The sequence below is a fragment of the Salmo salar genome, chromosome ssa07 (genome assembly GCF_905237065.1).
Source record: "Salmo salar chromosome ssa07, Ssal_v3.1, whole genome shotgun sequence".
In the NCBI taxonomy this organism is placed as follows: domain Eukaryota; kingdom Metazoa; phylum Chordata; class Actinopteri; order Salmoniformes; family Salmonidae; genus Salmo; species Salmo salar.
In genome coordinates, this window is record NC_059448.1 from 58397615 (window position 1) to 58414161 (window position 16547).

At 48.3% G+C, this 16547-nt stretch overlaps 1 protein-coding gene across 4 annotated transcripts in view; it reads left to right on the top strand.

Moving 5' to 3' along the window:
- The window catches only part of LOC106591484 (rho guanine nucleotide exchange factor 39), a 118967-nt gene that overhangs the window by 19646 nt on the left and 82774 nt on the right, over nucleotides 1–16547 (top strand). The window lies entirely within an intron of this gene.

Sequence of the window (16547 nt, forward strand, 5' to 3'; positions counted from 1 at the left end):
TATCGTTGTGAACAACAACTCTCAGAACCCTGGTAGGTTCTGTGTTCCGGTAAGAACACCACTTCTTATTATATCGTTGTGAACAACAACTCTCAGAACCCTGGTAGGTTCTGTGTTCCGGTAAGAACACCACTTCTTATTATATCGTTGTGAACAACAACTCTCAGAACCCTGTTAGGTTCTGTGTTCCGGTAAGAACACCACTTCTTATTATATCGTTGTGAACAACAACTCTCAGAACCCTGGTAGGTTCTGTGTTCCGGTAAGAACACCACTTCTTATTATATCGTTGTGAACAACAACTCTCAGAACCCTGTTAGGTTCTGTGTTCCGGTAAGAACACCACTTCTTATTATATCGTTGTGAACAACAACTCTCAGAACCCTGGTAGGTTCTGTGTTCCGGTAAGAACACCACTTCTTATTATATCGTTGTGAACAACAACTCTCAGAACCCTGGTAGGTTCTGTGTTCCGGTAAGAACACCACTTCTTATTATATCGTTGTGAACAACAACTCTCAGAACCCTGGTAGGTTCTGTGTTCCGGTAAGAACACCACTTCTTATTATATCGTTGTGAACAACAACTCAGAACCCTGTTACCCAGACGCCTTCGAATACATGTCTCATCTCTCCTAGTTCATTTATCTAAAATGTAATGTTTATTTGAATAAATTGCTATTTGTGTGTTATAGCTGATCAATTACATGGACTGAGGGTGACCTCCATGTTGTAATCTAACACATGCATATAGTGTCAATATTTTTCATGAATATGTATTCAATATGTATCCTTGGAGATGCCTGGCAAAACAAAAACATTTGTCTGATTTGGGCCTATAGCGTTCAGAGCTGTCATACAGGACTGTATAAGACTATATAGACCAGCCCATACAGGACTGTATAAGACTATATAGACCAGCCCATACAGGACTGTATAAGACTATATAGACCACCCCATACAGGACTGTATAAGACATATAGACCAGCCCATACAGGACTGTATAAGACTATATAGACCACCCCATACAGGACTGTATAAGACTATATAGATCACCCCATACAGGACTGTATAGGACTATAGAGATCACCCCATACAGGACTGTATAGGACTATATAGATCACCCCATACAGGACTGTATAAGACTATATAGACCACCCCATACAGGACTGTATAAGACTTTATAGACCACCCCACACAGGACTGTATAGACCACCCCATACAGGACTGTATAAGACTATATAGACCACTCCATACAGGACTGTATAAGACTATATAGACCACCCCATACAGGACTGTATAAGACTATATAGACTACCCCATACAGGACTGTATAAGACTATATAGACCACCCCATACAGGACTGTATAAGACTATATAGACCACCCCATACAGGACTGTATAAGACTATATAGATCACCCCATACAGGACTGTATAGGACTATAGAGATCACCCCATACAGGACTGTATAGGACCGTATAGATCACCCCATACAGGACTGTATAAGACTATATAGACCACCCCATACAGGACTGTATAAGACTTTATAGACCACCCCACACAGGACTGTATAGACCACCCCATACAGGACTGTATAAGACTATATAGACCACCCCATACAGGACTGGTTAAGACTATATAGACTACCCCATACAGGACTGGTTAAGACTATATAGACTACCCCATACAGGACTGTATAAGACCATATAGACCACCCCATACATGACTATATAGACCACCCCATACAGGACTGGTTAAGACTATCTAGACCACCCCATACAGGACTGGTTAAGATCGTATAGACCACCCCATACAGGACTGTATAAGCCAGTAGTCTAATGACAGCTCCATATAGACCACCCCATACAGGACTGGTTAAGCCAGTAGTCTAATGACAGCTCCATATAGACTACCCCATACAGGACTGGTTAAGCCAGTAGTCTGACAGCTCCATATAGACCACCCCATACAGGACTGGTTAAGCCAGTAGTCTAATGACAGCTCCATATAGACCACCCCATACAGGACTGGTTAAGCCAGTAGTCTAATGACAGCTCCATATAGACCACCCCATACAGGACTGGTTAAGCCAGTAGTCATGACAGCTCCATATAGACCACCCCATACAGGACTGGTTAAGCCAGTAGTCTAATGACAGCTCCATATAGACCACCCCATACAGGACTGGTTAAGCCAGTAGTCTAATGACAGCTCCATATAGACCACCCCATACAGGACTGGTTAAGCCAGTAGTCTAATGACAGCTCCATATAGACCACCCCATACAGGACTGGTTAAGCCAGTAGTCTAATGACAGCTCCATATAGACCACCCCATACAGGACTGGTTAAGCCAGTAGTCTAATGACAGCTCCATATAGACCACCCCATACAGGACTGGTTAAGCCAGTAGTCTAATGACAGCTCCATATAGACCACCCCATACAGGACTGGTTAAGCCAGTAGTCTAATGACAGCTCCATATAGACCACCCCATACAGGACTGGTTAAGCCAGTAGTCTAATGACAGCTCCATATAGACCACCCCATACAGGACTGGTTAAGCCAGTAGTCTAATGACAGCTCCATATAGACCACCCTATACAGGACTGGTTAAGCCAGTAGTCTGACAGCTCCATATAGACCACCCCATACAGGACTGGTTAAGCCAGTAGTCTAATGACAGCTCCATATAGACCACCCCATACAGGACTGGTTAAGCCAGTAGTCTAATGACAGCTCCATATAGACCACCCCATACAGGACTGGTTAAGCCAGTAGTCTGACAGCTCCATATAGACCACCCCATACAGGACTGGTTAAGCCAGTAGTCTAATGACAGCTCCATATAGACCACCCCATACAGGACTGGTTAAGCCAGTAGTCTAATGACAGCTCCATATAGACCACCCCATACAGGACTGGTTAAGCCAGTAGTCTAATGACAGCTCCATATAGACCACCCCATACAGGACTGGTTAAGCCAGTAGTCTAATGACAGCTCCATATAGACTACCCCATACAGGACTGGTTAAGCCAGTAGTCTAATGACAGCTCCATATAGACCACCCCATACAGGACTGGTTAAGCCAGTAGTCTAATGACAGCTCCATATAGACCACCCCATACAGGACTGGTTAAGCCAGTAGTCTAATGACAGCTCCATATAGACCACCCATACAGGACTGGTTAAGCCAGTAGTCTAATGACAGCTCCATATAGACCACCCCATACAGGACTGGTTAAGCCAGTAGTCTAATGACAGCTCCATATAGACCACCCCATACAGGACTGGTTAAGCCAGTAGTCTAATGACAGCTCCATATAGACCACCCCATACAGGACTGGTTAAGCCAGTAGTCTAAAACAGCTCCATATAGACCACCCCATACAGGACTGGTTAAACCAGTAGTCTAATGACAGCTCCATATAGACCACCCCATACAGGACTGGTTAAGCCAGTAGTCTAATGACAGCTCCATATAGACCACCCCATACAGGACTGGTTAAGCCAGTAGTCTAATGACAGCTCCATATAGACTACCCCATACAGGACTGGTTAAGCCAGTAGTCTAATGACAGCTCCATATAGACCACCCCATACAGGACTGGTTAAGCCAGTAGTCTAATGACAGCTCCATATAGACCACCCCATACAGGACTGGTTAAGCCAGTAGTCTAATGACAGCTCCATATAGACCACCCCATACAGGACTGGTTAAGCCAGTAGTCTAATGACAGCTCCATATAGACCACCCCATACAGGACTGGTTAAGCCAGTAGTCTAATGACAGCTCCATATAGACCACCCCATACAGGACTGGTTAAGCCAGTAGTCTAATGACAGCTCCATATAGACCACCCCATACAGGACTGGTTAAGCCAGTAGTCTAATGACAGCTCCATATAGACCACCCCATACAGGACTGGTTAAGCCAGTAGTCTAATGACAGCTCCATATAGACCACCCCATACAGGACTGGTTAAGCCAGTAGTCTAATGACAGCTCCATATAGACTACCCCATACAGGACTGGTTAAGCCAGTAGTCTGACAGCTCCATATAGACCACCCCATACAGGACTGGTTAAGCCAGTAGTCTAATGACAGCTCCATATAGACCACCCCATACAGGACTGGTTAAGCCAGTAGTCTAATGACAGCTCCATATAGACCACCCCATACAGGACTGGTTAAGCCAGTAGTCTAATGACAGCTCCATATAGACCACCCTATACAGGACTGGTTAAGCCAGTAGTCTAATGACAGCTCCATATAGACCACCCCATACAGGACTGGTTAAGCCAGTAGTCTAATGACAGCTCCATATAGACCACCCCATACAGGACTGGTTAAGCCAGTAGTCTAATGACAGCTCCATATAGACCACCCCATACAGGACTGGTTAAGCCAGTAGTCTAATGACAGCTCCATATAGACCACCCCATACAGGACTGGTTAAGCCAGTAGTCTAATGACAGCTCCATATAGACCACCCCATACAGGACTGGTTAAGCCAGTAGTCTAATGACAGCTCCATATAGACCACCCCATACAGGACTGGTTAAGCCAGTAGTCTAATGACAGCTCCATATAGACCACCCCATACAGGACTGGTTAAGCCAGTAGTCTAATGACAGCTCCATATAGACTACCCCATACAGGACTGGTTAAGCCAGTAGTCTAATGACAGCTCCATATAGACCACCCCATACAGGACTGGTTAAGCCAGTAGTCTAATGACAGCTCCATATAGACCACCCCATACAGGACTGGTTAAGCCAGTAGTCTAATGACAGCTCCATATAGACCACCCCATACAGGACTGGTTAAGCCAGTAGTCTAATGACAGCTCCATATAGACCACCCCATACAGGACTGGTTAAGCCAGTAGTGTAATGACAGCTCCATATAGACCACCCCATACAGGACTGGTTAAACCAGTAGTCTAATGACAGCTCCATATAGACCACCCCATACAGGACTGGTTAAGCCAGTAGTCTAATGACAGCTCCATATAGACCACCCCATACAGGACTGGTTAAGCCAGTAGTCTAATGACAGCTCCATATAGACCACCCCATACAGGACTGGTTAAGCCAGTAGTCTAATGACAGCTCCATATAGACCACCCCATACAGGACTGGTTAAGCCAGTAGTCTAATGACAGCTCCATATAGACCACCCCATACAGGACTGGTTAAGCCAGTAGTCTAATGACAGCTCCATATAGACCACCCCATACAGGACTGGTTAAGCCAGTAGTCTAATGACAGCTCCATATAGACCACCCCATACAGGACTGGTTAAGCCAGTAGTCTAATGACAGCTCCATATAGACCACCCCATACAGGACTGGTTAAGCCAGTAGTCTAATGACAGCTCCATATAGACCACCCCATACAGGACTGGTTAAGCCAGTAGTCTAATGACAGCTCCATATAGACCACCCCATACAGGACTGGTTAAGCCAGTAGTCTAATGACAGCTCCATATAGACCACCCCATACAGGACTGGTTAAGCCAGTAGTCTAATGACAGCTCCATATAGACCACCCCATACAGGACTGGTTAAGCCAGTAGTCTAATGACAGCTCCATATAGACCACCCCATACAGGACTGGTTAAGCCAGTAGTCTAATGACAGCTCCATATAGACCACCCCATACAGGACTGGTTAAGCCAGTAGTCTAATGACAGCTCCATATAGACCATGTTTATCATGTTGAACCATCTGTTCCCAAAATGGCGTCCCCAGGTTGATTGGTGGATGACAACTACTCCTCTCCTCCTCGGCCCAAAGCGCAGCACTCTTATTAGGAACATGGTTGTTCTTCTACCTCTCATTAAGTCTGTCTAGTGGTACAACCTCCGTCCCTCCGTCTCTGTCTCTCCATCATTAAGGCTGTCTAGTGGTACAACCTCCGTCCCTCTGTCTCTCCACCATTAAGGCTGTCTAGTGGTTCAACCTCCGTCCCTCTGTCTCTCCATCATTAAGGCTGTCTAGTGGTCCAACCTCCGTCCCTCCGTCTCTGTCTCTCCACCATTAAGGCTGTCTAGTGGTTCAACCTCCGTCCCTCCATCATTAAGGCTGTCTAGTGGTACAACCTCCGTCCCTCCGTCTCCGTCTCTCCATCATTAAGGCTGTCTAGTGGTACAACCTCCGTCCCTCCGTCTCTGTCTCTCCATCATTAAGGCTGTCTAGTGGTACAACCTCCGTCCCTCCATCTCTGTCTCTCCATCATTAAGGCTGTCTAGTGGTACAACCTCCGTCCCTCCATCTCTGTCTCTCCATCATTAAGGCTGTCTAGTGGTTCAACCTCCGTCCCTCCGTCTCTGTCTCTCCATCATTAAGGCTGTCTAGTGGTACAACCTCCGTCCCTCCATCATTAAGGCTGTCTAGTGGTACAACCTCCGTCCCTCCGTCTCTGTCTCTCCATCATTAAGGCTGTCTAGTGGTACAACCTCCGTCCCTCCGTCTCTGTCTCTCCATCATTAAGGCTGTCTAGTGGTTCAACCTCCGTCCCTCCATCTCTGTCTCTCCATCATTAAGGCTGTCTAGTGGTACAACCTCCGTCCCTCCGCCTCTGTCTCTCCATCATTAAGGCTGTCTAGTGGTACAACCTCCGTCCCTCCATCATTAAGGCTGTCTAGTGGTTCAACCTCCGTCCCTCTGTCTCTCCATCATTAAGGCTGTCTAGTGGTACAACCTCCGTCCCTCCGCCTCCGTCCCTCCATCATTAAGGCTGTCTAGTGGTACAACCTCCGTCCCTCCGTCTCTGTCTCTCCATCATTAAGGCTGTCTAGTGGTCCAACCTCCGTCCCTCTGTCTCTCCATCATTAAGGTTGTCTAGTGGTACAACCTCCGTCCCTCTGTCTCTCCACCATTAAGGCTGTCTAGTGGTTCAACCTCCGTCCCTCTGTCTCTCCATCATTAAGGCTGTCTAGTGGTACAACCTCCGTCCCTCCATCATTAAGGCTGTCTAGTGGTTCAACCTCCGTCCCTCTGTCTCTCCATCATTAAGGCTGTCTAGTGGTACAACCTCCGTCCCTCCATCATTAAGTCTGTCTAGTGGTACAACCTCCGTCCCTCCATCATTAAGGCTGTCTAGTGGTTCAACCTCCGTCCCTCTGTCCCTCCATCATTAAGGCTGTCTAGTGGTTCAACCTCCGTCCCTCTGTCTCTCCATCATTAAGGTTGTCTAGTGGTACAACCTCCGTCCCTCTGTCTCTCCACCATTAAGGCTGTCTAGTGGTACAACCTCCGTCCCTCCATCATTAAGGCTGTCTAGTGGTCCAACCTCCGTCCCTCCATCATTAAGTCTGTCTAGTGGTTCAACCTCCGTCCCTCTGTCTCTCCATCATTAAGGCTGTCTAGTGGTACAACCTCCGTCCCTCTGTCTCTCCACCATTAAGGCTGTCTAGTGGTTCAACATCCGTCCCTCCGTCTCTGTCTCTCCATCATTAAGGCTGTCTAGTGGTACAACCTCCGTCCCTCCATCATTAAGGCTGTCTAGTGGTCCAACCTCCGTCCCTCTGTCTCTCCATCATTAAGGCTGTCTAGTGGTCCAACCTCCGTCCCTCTGTCTCTCCATCATTAAGGCTGTCTAGTGGTTCAACCTCCGTCCCTCTGTCTCTCCATCATTAAGGCTGTCTAGTGGTACAACCTCCGTCCCTCCATCATTAAGGCTGTCTAGTGGTCCAACCTCCGTCCCTCTGTCTCTCCATCATTAAGGCTGTCTAGTGGTCCAACCTCCGTCCCTCTGTCTCTCCATCATTAAGGCTGTCTAGTGGTTCAACCTCCGTCCCTCTGTCTCTCCATCATTAAGGTTGTCTAGTGGTACAACCTCCGTCCCTCTGTCTCTCCACCATTAAGGCTGTCTAGTGGTTCAACCTCCGTCCCTCTGTCTCTCCATCATTAAGGCTGTCTAGTGGTCCAACCTCCGTCCCTCTGTCTCTCCATCATTAAGGCTGTCTAGTGGTCCAACCTCCGTCCCTCTGTCTCTCCATCATTAAGGCTGTCTAGTGGTTCAACCTCCGTCCCTCTGTCTCTCCATCATTAAGGCTGTCTAGTGGTACAACCTCCGTCCCTCCATCATTAAGGCTGTCTAGTGGTCCAACCTCCGTCCCTCTGTCTCTCCATCATTAAGGCTGTCTAGTGGTCCAACCTCCGTCCCTCTGTCTCTCCATCATTAAGGCTGTCTAGTGGTCCAACCTCCGTCCCTCTGTCTCTCCATCATTAAGGCTGTCTAGTGGTTCAACCTCCGTCCCTCTGTCTCTCCATCATTAAGTCTGTCTAGTGGTCCAACCTCCGTCCCTCCGTCATTAAGGCTGTCTAGTGGTACAACCTCCGTCCCTCTGTCTCTCCATCATTAAGGCTGTCTAGTGGTCCAACCTCCGTCCCTCCATCATTAAGGCTGTCTAGTGGTTCAACCTCCGTCCCTCTGTCTCTCCATCATTAAGGCTGTCTAGTGGTCCAACCTCCGTCCCTCTGTCTCTCCATCATTAAGGCTGTCTAGTGGTACAACCTCCGTCCCTCTGTCTCTCCATCATTAAGGCTGTCTAGTGGTCCAACCTCCGTCCCTCCATCATTAACGCTGTCTAGTGGTCCAACCTCCGTCCCTCCATCATTAAGGCTGTCTAGTGGTACAACCTCCGTCCCTCCATCATTAAGGCTGTCTAGTGGTCCAACCTCCGTCCCTCCATCATTAAGGCTGTCTAGTGGTTCAACCTCCGTCCCTCTGTCTCTCCACCATTAAGGCTGTCTAGTGGTACAACCTCCGTCCCTCTGTCTCTCCATCATTAAGGCTGTCTAGTGGTACAACCTCCGTCCCTCTGTCTCTCCATCATTAAGGCTGTCTAGTGGTACAACCTCCGTCCCTCTGTCTCTCCATCATTAAGTCTGTCTAGTGGTTCAACCTCCGTCCCTCTGTCTCTCCATCATTAAGGTTGTCTAGTGGTACAACCTCCGTCCCTCTGTCTCTCCACCATTAAGTCTGTCTAGTGGTCCAACCTCCGTCCCTCCGTCATTAAGGATGTCTAGTGGTACAACCTCCGTCCCTCTGTCTCTCCATCATTAAGGCTGTCTAGTGGTCCAACCTCCGTCCCTCCATCATTAAGGCTGTCTAGTGGTTCAACCTCCGTCCCTCTGTCTCTCCATCATTAAGGCTGTCTAGTGGTCCAACCTCCGTCCCTCTGTCTCTCCATCATTAAGGCTGTCTAGTGGTACAACCTCTGTCTCTCCATCATTAAGGCTGTCTAGTGGTCCAACCTCCGTCCCTCTGTCCCTCCATCATTAAGGCTGTCTAGTGGTCCAACCTCCGTCCCTCCATCATTAAGGCTGTCTAGTGGTCCAACCTCCGTCCCTCCATCATTAAGGCTGTCTAGTGGTACAACCTCCGTCCCTCTGTCTCTCCATCATTAAGGCTGTCTAGTGGTACAACCTCCGTCCCTCTGTCTCTCCATCATTAAGGCTGTCTAGTGGTTCAACCTCCGTCCCTCTGTCTCTCCATCATTAAGGCTGTCTAGTGGTACAACCTCCGTCCCTCTGTCTCTCCATCATTAAGGCTGTCTAGTGGTTCAACCTCCGTCCCTCTGTCTCTCCACCATTAAGGCTGTCTTAAGTGTTACAGCATCCCTCCATCATTTGGCACTAAAAAGGTGCGATGGGGATAGTATCTGTGCTAATTATCCCTGTAGCTCATAAAGCACCTGTACCTGTATCAGCAGCATGGATAAAGTACCTCACTGAGGTCTGATAATATGGAGGAAATGAAATGATCTGGCATTATGTCTGTTAGATTACACACTACCACTGGAAACACCTTGCTTCACTGTCTACTGACATGCCTCAATGTTATGTCTCTGAGGACAGAAACACGTCTGGTTAATGACGTCGGTCTGAGGACAGAAACACGTCGGGTTAATGACGTCGGGTCTGAGGACAGAAACACGTCTGGTTAATGACGTCGGTCTGAGGACAGAAACACGTCGGGTTAATGACGTCGGTCTGAGGACAGAAACACGTCTGGTTAATGACGTCGGTCTGAGGACAGAAACACGTCTGGTTAATGACGTCGGTCTGAGGACAGAAACACGTCTGGTTAATGACGTCGGTCTGAGGACAGAAACACGTCTGGTTAATGACGTCGGGTCTGAGGACGGAAACACGTCTGGTTAATGACGTCGGGTCTGAGGACGGAAACACGTCTGGTTAATGACGTCGGTCTGAGGACGGAAACACGTCGGGTTAATGACGTCGGGTCTGAGGACAGAAACACGTCTGGTTAATGACGTCGGGTCTGAGGACAGAAACACGTCTGGTTAATGACGTCGGGTCTGAGGACAGAAACACGTCTGGTTAATGACGTCGGGTCTGAGGACAGAAACACGTCTGGTTAATGACGTCGGGTCTGAGGACAGAAACACGTCTGGTTAATGACGTCGGGTCTGAGGACAGAAACACGTCTGGTTAATGACGTCGGGTCTGAGGACAGAAACACGTCTGGTTAATGACGTCGGGTCTGAGGACAGAAACACGTCTGGTTAATGACGTCGGTCTGAGGACAGAAACACGTCTGGTTAATGACGTCGGGTCTGAGGACGGAAACACGTCTGGTTAATGACGTCGGGTCTGAGGACGGAAACACGTCTGGTTAATGACGTCGGGTCTGAGGACAGAAACACGTCTGGTTAATGACGTCGGGTCTGAGGACAGAAACACGTCTGGTTAATGACGTCGGGTCTGAGGACGGAAACACGTTTGTTGTGCCTTTTTATTTAGCCTTGTTCGTTTGGCCAGACCAAAAGTAGTGCACTGAATAGGGTGCAGCCAGATTTGCTTCACTTAAAGAAGTGTAGATCCGTGGAAAAATCTGTCCTTGAGCAAGGCACTGAACCCTAATTTGCTCTAGGGGTGCTGTACTACTGTGACTGACCCTGTAAAACAACACATTACACTGCACCTATCATACCACTATGACTGACCCTGTACAAGAACACCTATCATACCACTATGGCTGACCCTGTAAAACAACACCTATCATACCACTATGACTGACCCTGTAAAACAACACCTATCATACTACTATGGCTGACCCTGTAAAACAACACCTATCATACTACAATGGTTGACCCTGTAAAACAACACCTATCATACCACAATGGCTGACCCTGTAAAACAACACCTATCATACTACAATGGCTGACCCTGTAAAACAACACCTATCATACTACAATGGCTGACCCTGTAAAACAACACCTATCATACTACAATGGCTGACCCTGTAAAACAACACCTATCATATTACAATGGCTGACCCTGTAAAACAACACCTATCATACTACTGTGTCTGACCCTGTAAAACAACACCTATCATACTACAATGGCTGACCCTGTAAAACAACACCTATCATACTACTATGGCTGACCCTGTAAAACAACACCTATCATACTACTGTGTCTGACCCTGTAAAACAACACCTATCATACTACTGTGGCTGACCCTGTAAAACAACACCTATCATACTACTATGACTGACCCTGTAAAACAACACCTATCATACTACTATGGCTGACCCTGTAAAACAACACCTATCATACTACTGTGTCTGACCCTGTAAAACAACACCTATCATACTACTATGACTGACCCTGTAAAACAACACCTATCATACTACTATGGCTGACCCTGTAAAACAACACCTATCATACTACTATGGCTGACCCTGTAAAACAACACCTATCATACTACTATGGCTGACCCTGTACAAGAACACCTATCATACTACTATGGCTGACCCTGTAAAACAACACATTTCATTGCACCCATCTGGTGTCAGGTTAGGCAACTACACATCTGCCACGCTGATCCTCAACACAGGGGCTCCTCAGGGATGCATGCTTAGTCCCCTCCTGTACTGCCTGTTCACCTACGACTGCGTGGCCAAGCACGACTCCAACACCATCGTTAAGTTTGCTGACGTCACAACAGTGGTAGGCCTGATCAACGGCAATAATGAGCCAGCCTATAGGGAGGAGGTCAGAGACCTGACCGTGTGGTGAAAGGACAACAACATCTCCCTCAACCTGATTAACACTGAGGAGATGATTGTGGACTACAGGAAAAGGAGGACTGAGCACGCCCCCATTCTCATCGACGGGGCTGTAGTGGAGCAGGTTGAGAATATCAAGTTCCTTGGTGTCCACATCACCAACAAACTATTATGGTCCAAACACCAAGACAGTCGTGAAGAGGGCACAACAGAACCTATTCCCCCTGAGGAGACTGAAAAGATTTGGCATGGGTCCTTAGATCCTCAAAAGGTTCTACAGCTGCACCATCGAGAGCATCCTGACCGATTGCATCACCGCCTGGTATGGCAACTGCTCAGCCTCAGACCGTAAGGCACTACAGAGGGTAGTGCGTATGGCTGAGTACATCACTGGGGCCAAACTTCCTGCCATCCAGGACCTGTATACTAGGCAATGTCAGAAAAAGGCACAAAAAATTGTCAGTCTCCAGTCACCCAAGTTATAGACTGTTCTCTCTGCTACCGCACGGCAAGCGGTACCGGAGCACCAAGTCTAGGACCAAAAGGCTCCTTAACAGCTTCTACCCCCCAAGCCATAAGACTGCTGAACAATTAATCAAATGGCCACCGGACTATTTACATTGACCCCCCCCCTTTGTTTTTACACTGTTGCTACTCACTGTTTATTATCTATGCATAGTCACGTCACCCCCACCTACATGTACAAATTACCTCAACTAACCTCTACCCCCTGTATATAGCCTCATTATTGTTATTTTATTGTTACTTTTTTAAATTTATTTTTTTAACTTTTGTTTATTTGAGAACTATTTTCTTGACCTGTTGGGTAAGGGCTTGTAAGCAAGCATTTCACGTTGTTAGGTCAAGCCTAAATATGTTCAGGATTAAAAATGTGCTTAACATATCGCAAAGTTAGTTGCATGGACTCATTCCTTGTTCAATAATAGAGGTTAACATGGTTGCTGAATGACTATCCCATCTCTGTACCCCACACATTATCTGTAAAGTCCCTCAATTCAGGAGTGAATTTTAAGCCCAGATTCAACCACAAATACCAAGGTTAATGCCTCGCAAGGAAGGGCACTGATTGGTAGATCAACAAAAAAAAATATATATATATTTTTTAAATCAGATGCTGAATAATCCTTTGAGCATGGGGAAGTTGTTAATTAGGCTTCTGGATGGAAACCGCTCATCGATTTGGCCTTGTGCCTGATGGTTATTATAAAACAGTAGTTTTACACAGTATAATGGTTATTATAAAACAGTTTTATATAGTATAATGGTTATTATAACAGTTTACACAGTATAATGGTAATTATAAAACAGTAGTTTTACACAGTATAATGGTTATTATAACACAGTTTACACAGTATAATGGTTATTATAAAACAGCAAGAAGAGGCCGAGAGGCAGCGGCCAAACAATTCTTTTGGGGGGGCACACGGGTAGATTGGCGAAGGCGAGGTTAAGACCTGAGCCAACTCCCCGTGCTTACCGTGGGGAGCGAGTGACGGTAGAAGCACCGTGTTATGCGGTGGTGCGCACGGTGTCGCCCATGCGCACTCACAGCTCGGTGCAAGCTCCTCACCGTTGCCGTGCTAGAGTTGGCCGGCAGCCAGGGAGAAGTGCACCGGTTCAACGTATATCTGGTCTCCGGTGCGTCTCCTCGGCCCAGCTTATCCTGCGCCTGCTCTACGCACGGTAACCCCAGTTCACCAGCTCTACGCACGGTAACCCCAGTTCACCAGCTCTACGCACGGTAACCCCAGTTCGCCAGCTCTACGCACGGTAACCCCAGTTCGCCAGCTCAACCCAGTGTGGCCTATTCCAGCTCCCCGCCCTTGCTGGGCTATGGTTAAGATCGAGCCAGGACGGGTTGTGCCAGCCCTAAGCGCCAGACCTCCAGTGCGCCTCCAAGGCCCAGTGTACCCTGTGCCTGCTCCGCGCACTCTCCCTCCAGTGCGCCACCATAGCCCAGTACGTCCTGTGCCTGCTCCGCGCACTCTCCCTCCAGTGCGCCACCATAGCCCAGTACGTCCTGTGCCTGCTCCTCGCACTCTTCATCCAGTACGCCTCCATAGCCCAGTACGGCCTGTGTCTGCTTTGAGCACGCGGCCCTCAGTGCGTCTCCCCAGTCTGGTGAGACCGGTTCCAGCTCCCCGTAGGAAGCCTCCAGTGATGATCAATGGTCCGAAGCCTCCAGTGATAAACCATGGCACGAAGCCTCCAGTGATGATCCATGGCACGAAGCCTCCAGTGATGATCCATGGCACGAAGCCTCCAGTGATGATCCATGGCACGGAGCCTGTAGGGGATGATCCATGGCACGGAGCCTGTAGGGATGATCCATGGCCCGGAGCCTGTAGGGATGATCCATGGCCCGGAGCCTGTAGGGATGATCCATGGCCCGGAGCCTGTAGGGATGATCCATGGCCCGGAGCCTGTAGGGGATGATCCATGGCCCGGAGCCTGTAGGGATGATCCATGGCCCGGAGCCTGCAGGGATGATCCATGGCCCGGAGCCTCCAGGGATGATCCATGGCCCGGAGCCTCCAGGGATGATCCATGGCCCGGAGCCTCCAGGGATGATCCATGGCACGGAGCCTCCAGGGATGATCCATGGCACGGAGCCTCCAGGGATGATCCATGGCACGGAGCCTCCAGGGATGATCCATGGCACGGGGCCTCCAGGGATGATCCATGGCCCGGGGCCTCCAGGGATGATCCATGGCACGGGGCCTCCAGGGATGATCCATGGCACGGGGCCTCCAGGGATGATCCATGGCACGGGGCCTCCAGGGATGATCCATGGCACGGGGCCTCCAGGGATGATCCATGGCCCGGGGCCTCCAGGGATGATCCATGGCCCGGGGCCTGTAGGGATGATCCATGGCACGGAGCCTCCAGGGATGATCCATGGCACGGAGCCTCCAGGGATGATCCATGGCACGGAGCCTCCAGGGATGATCCATGGCACGGAGCCTGCAGCGACGGTCGGCAGCGCAGAACCTCTGGTAATGATCCACAGGTCAGGGTTCCAGAAGCAGAGGGATCTGCGGGCAAAACGGGGGCTACGCCCGGAGCCGGAGCCACCTCTGTAGCTGGAGGATTGGCGGAGGGTCTGGGTGTAGCACAGGAGCCAGTCGGGGTCTGCACCTTGGGGGTACTGTCACGTCCTGACCAGTGAAAGAGGTAATTTGCCATAGAGTGGTCAGGGCTTGTTTTGTAGGTATTTTGAGTTTTCTGTTTCTGTGGGATTGTTCTAGTTATCATTTTCTATGTGTTGGTTTTCATGTTCGGCCAGGTATGGTTTCCAATCAGAGGCAGGTGTCTTTCGTTGTCTCTGATTGGAAGCCATACTTAGGCAGCCTGTTTTTCCTTTGGAGTTGTGGGTAGTTGTTTTCCATTTTGTCTGAGTACCTTATGGAACTGCTGGCTGTCGTTTTGTTATTTTGTTTAAGTGTTCTCATCAAATAAAGTAAGAATGAGCACTCTACACGCTGCGCCTTGGTCCCCTTTCATCGACCGCTGTGACAGTTGTACAAACTCCACAATACTCACCTAAATGACAGAGGGGAAAGAAGGATGCCTGTACAGAATAAACATATTCCAAAACATGCATTCTATTTGCAATAAGGCACTTAAAGTACCAGTCAAACGTTTGGACACCTACTCATTCAAGGGTTTTTCTTTTATGTTTTACTATTGTCTACATTGTAGATTAATAGTGAAGACATCAAAATGATGAACTAACACATATGGAATCATGTAGTAACCAAAACAGTGTTAAAGTATTCAAAATATATTTGAGATTCTTCAAAGTAGCCACCCTTTGTCTTGATGACAGCTTTGCACACACTTGGCATTCTGTCAACCAGCTTCATGAGGAATTGAGTTCCCACATATGCTGAGCACTTGTTGGCTGCGTTTCCTTCACTCTGCGGTCCAACTCATCCCAAACCATCTCAATTGGGTTGAGGTTGGGTGATTTTGGAGGCCAGGTTAAATAGCCCTTACACAGCCAGGAGATGTGTTGGGCATTGTCCTGTTGAAAAATAAATGATAGTCCCACTAAGCGCAAACCAGATGGGATGGTGTATCACTGCAGAACGCTGTGTTAACCATGCTGGTTAAGTGTGCCTTGAATTCTAAATACATCACAGACAGTATCACCAGCAAAGCACCATTACACTTCCTCCTCCATGCTTCACGGTGGGAACCACAAATGCATAGATCATCTGTTCACCTTCTCTGCATCCCACAAAGACACGGCGGTTGGAACCAAAAATCTCAAATTTTGACTCATCAGACCAAAGGACAAATTTCATCCGGTCTAATGTCCATTGCTCGTGTTTCTTGGCTCAAGCAAGTATCTTCTTCTTATTGGTGTCCTTTAGTAGTGGTTTCTTTGCAGCAATTCAACCATGAAGTCCTGATTCAGCAGCATACCACCCTGCATCCCACTGCTGGGAAACCAGATGCTGCTGGATGT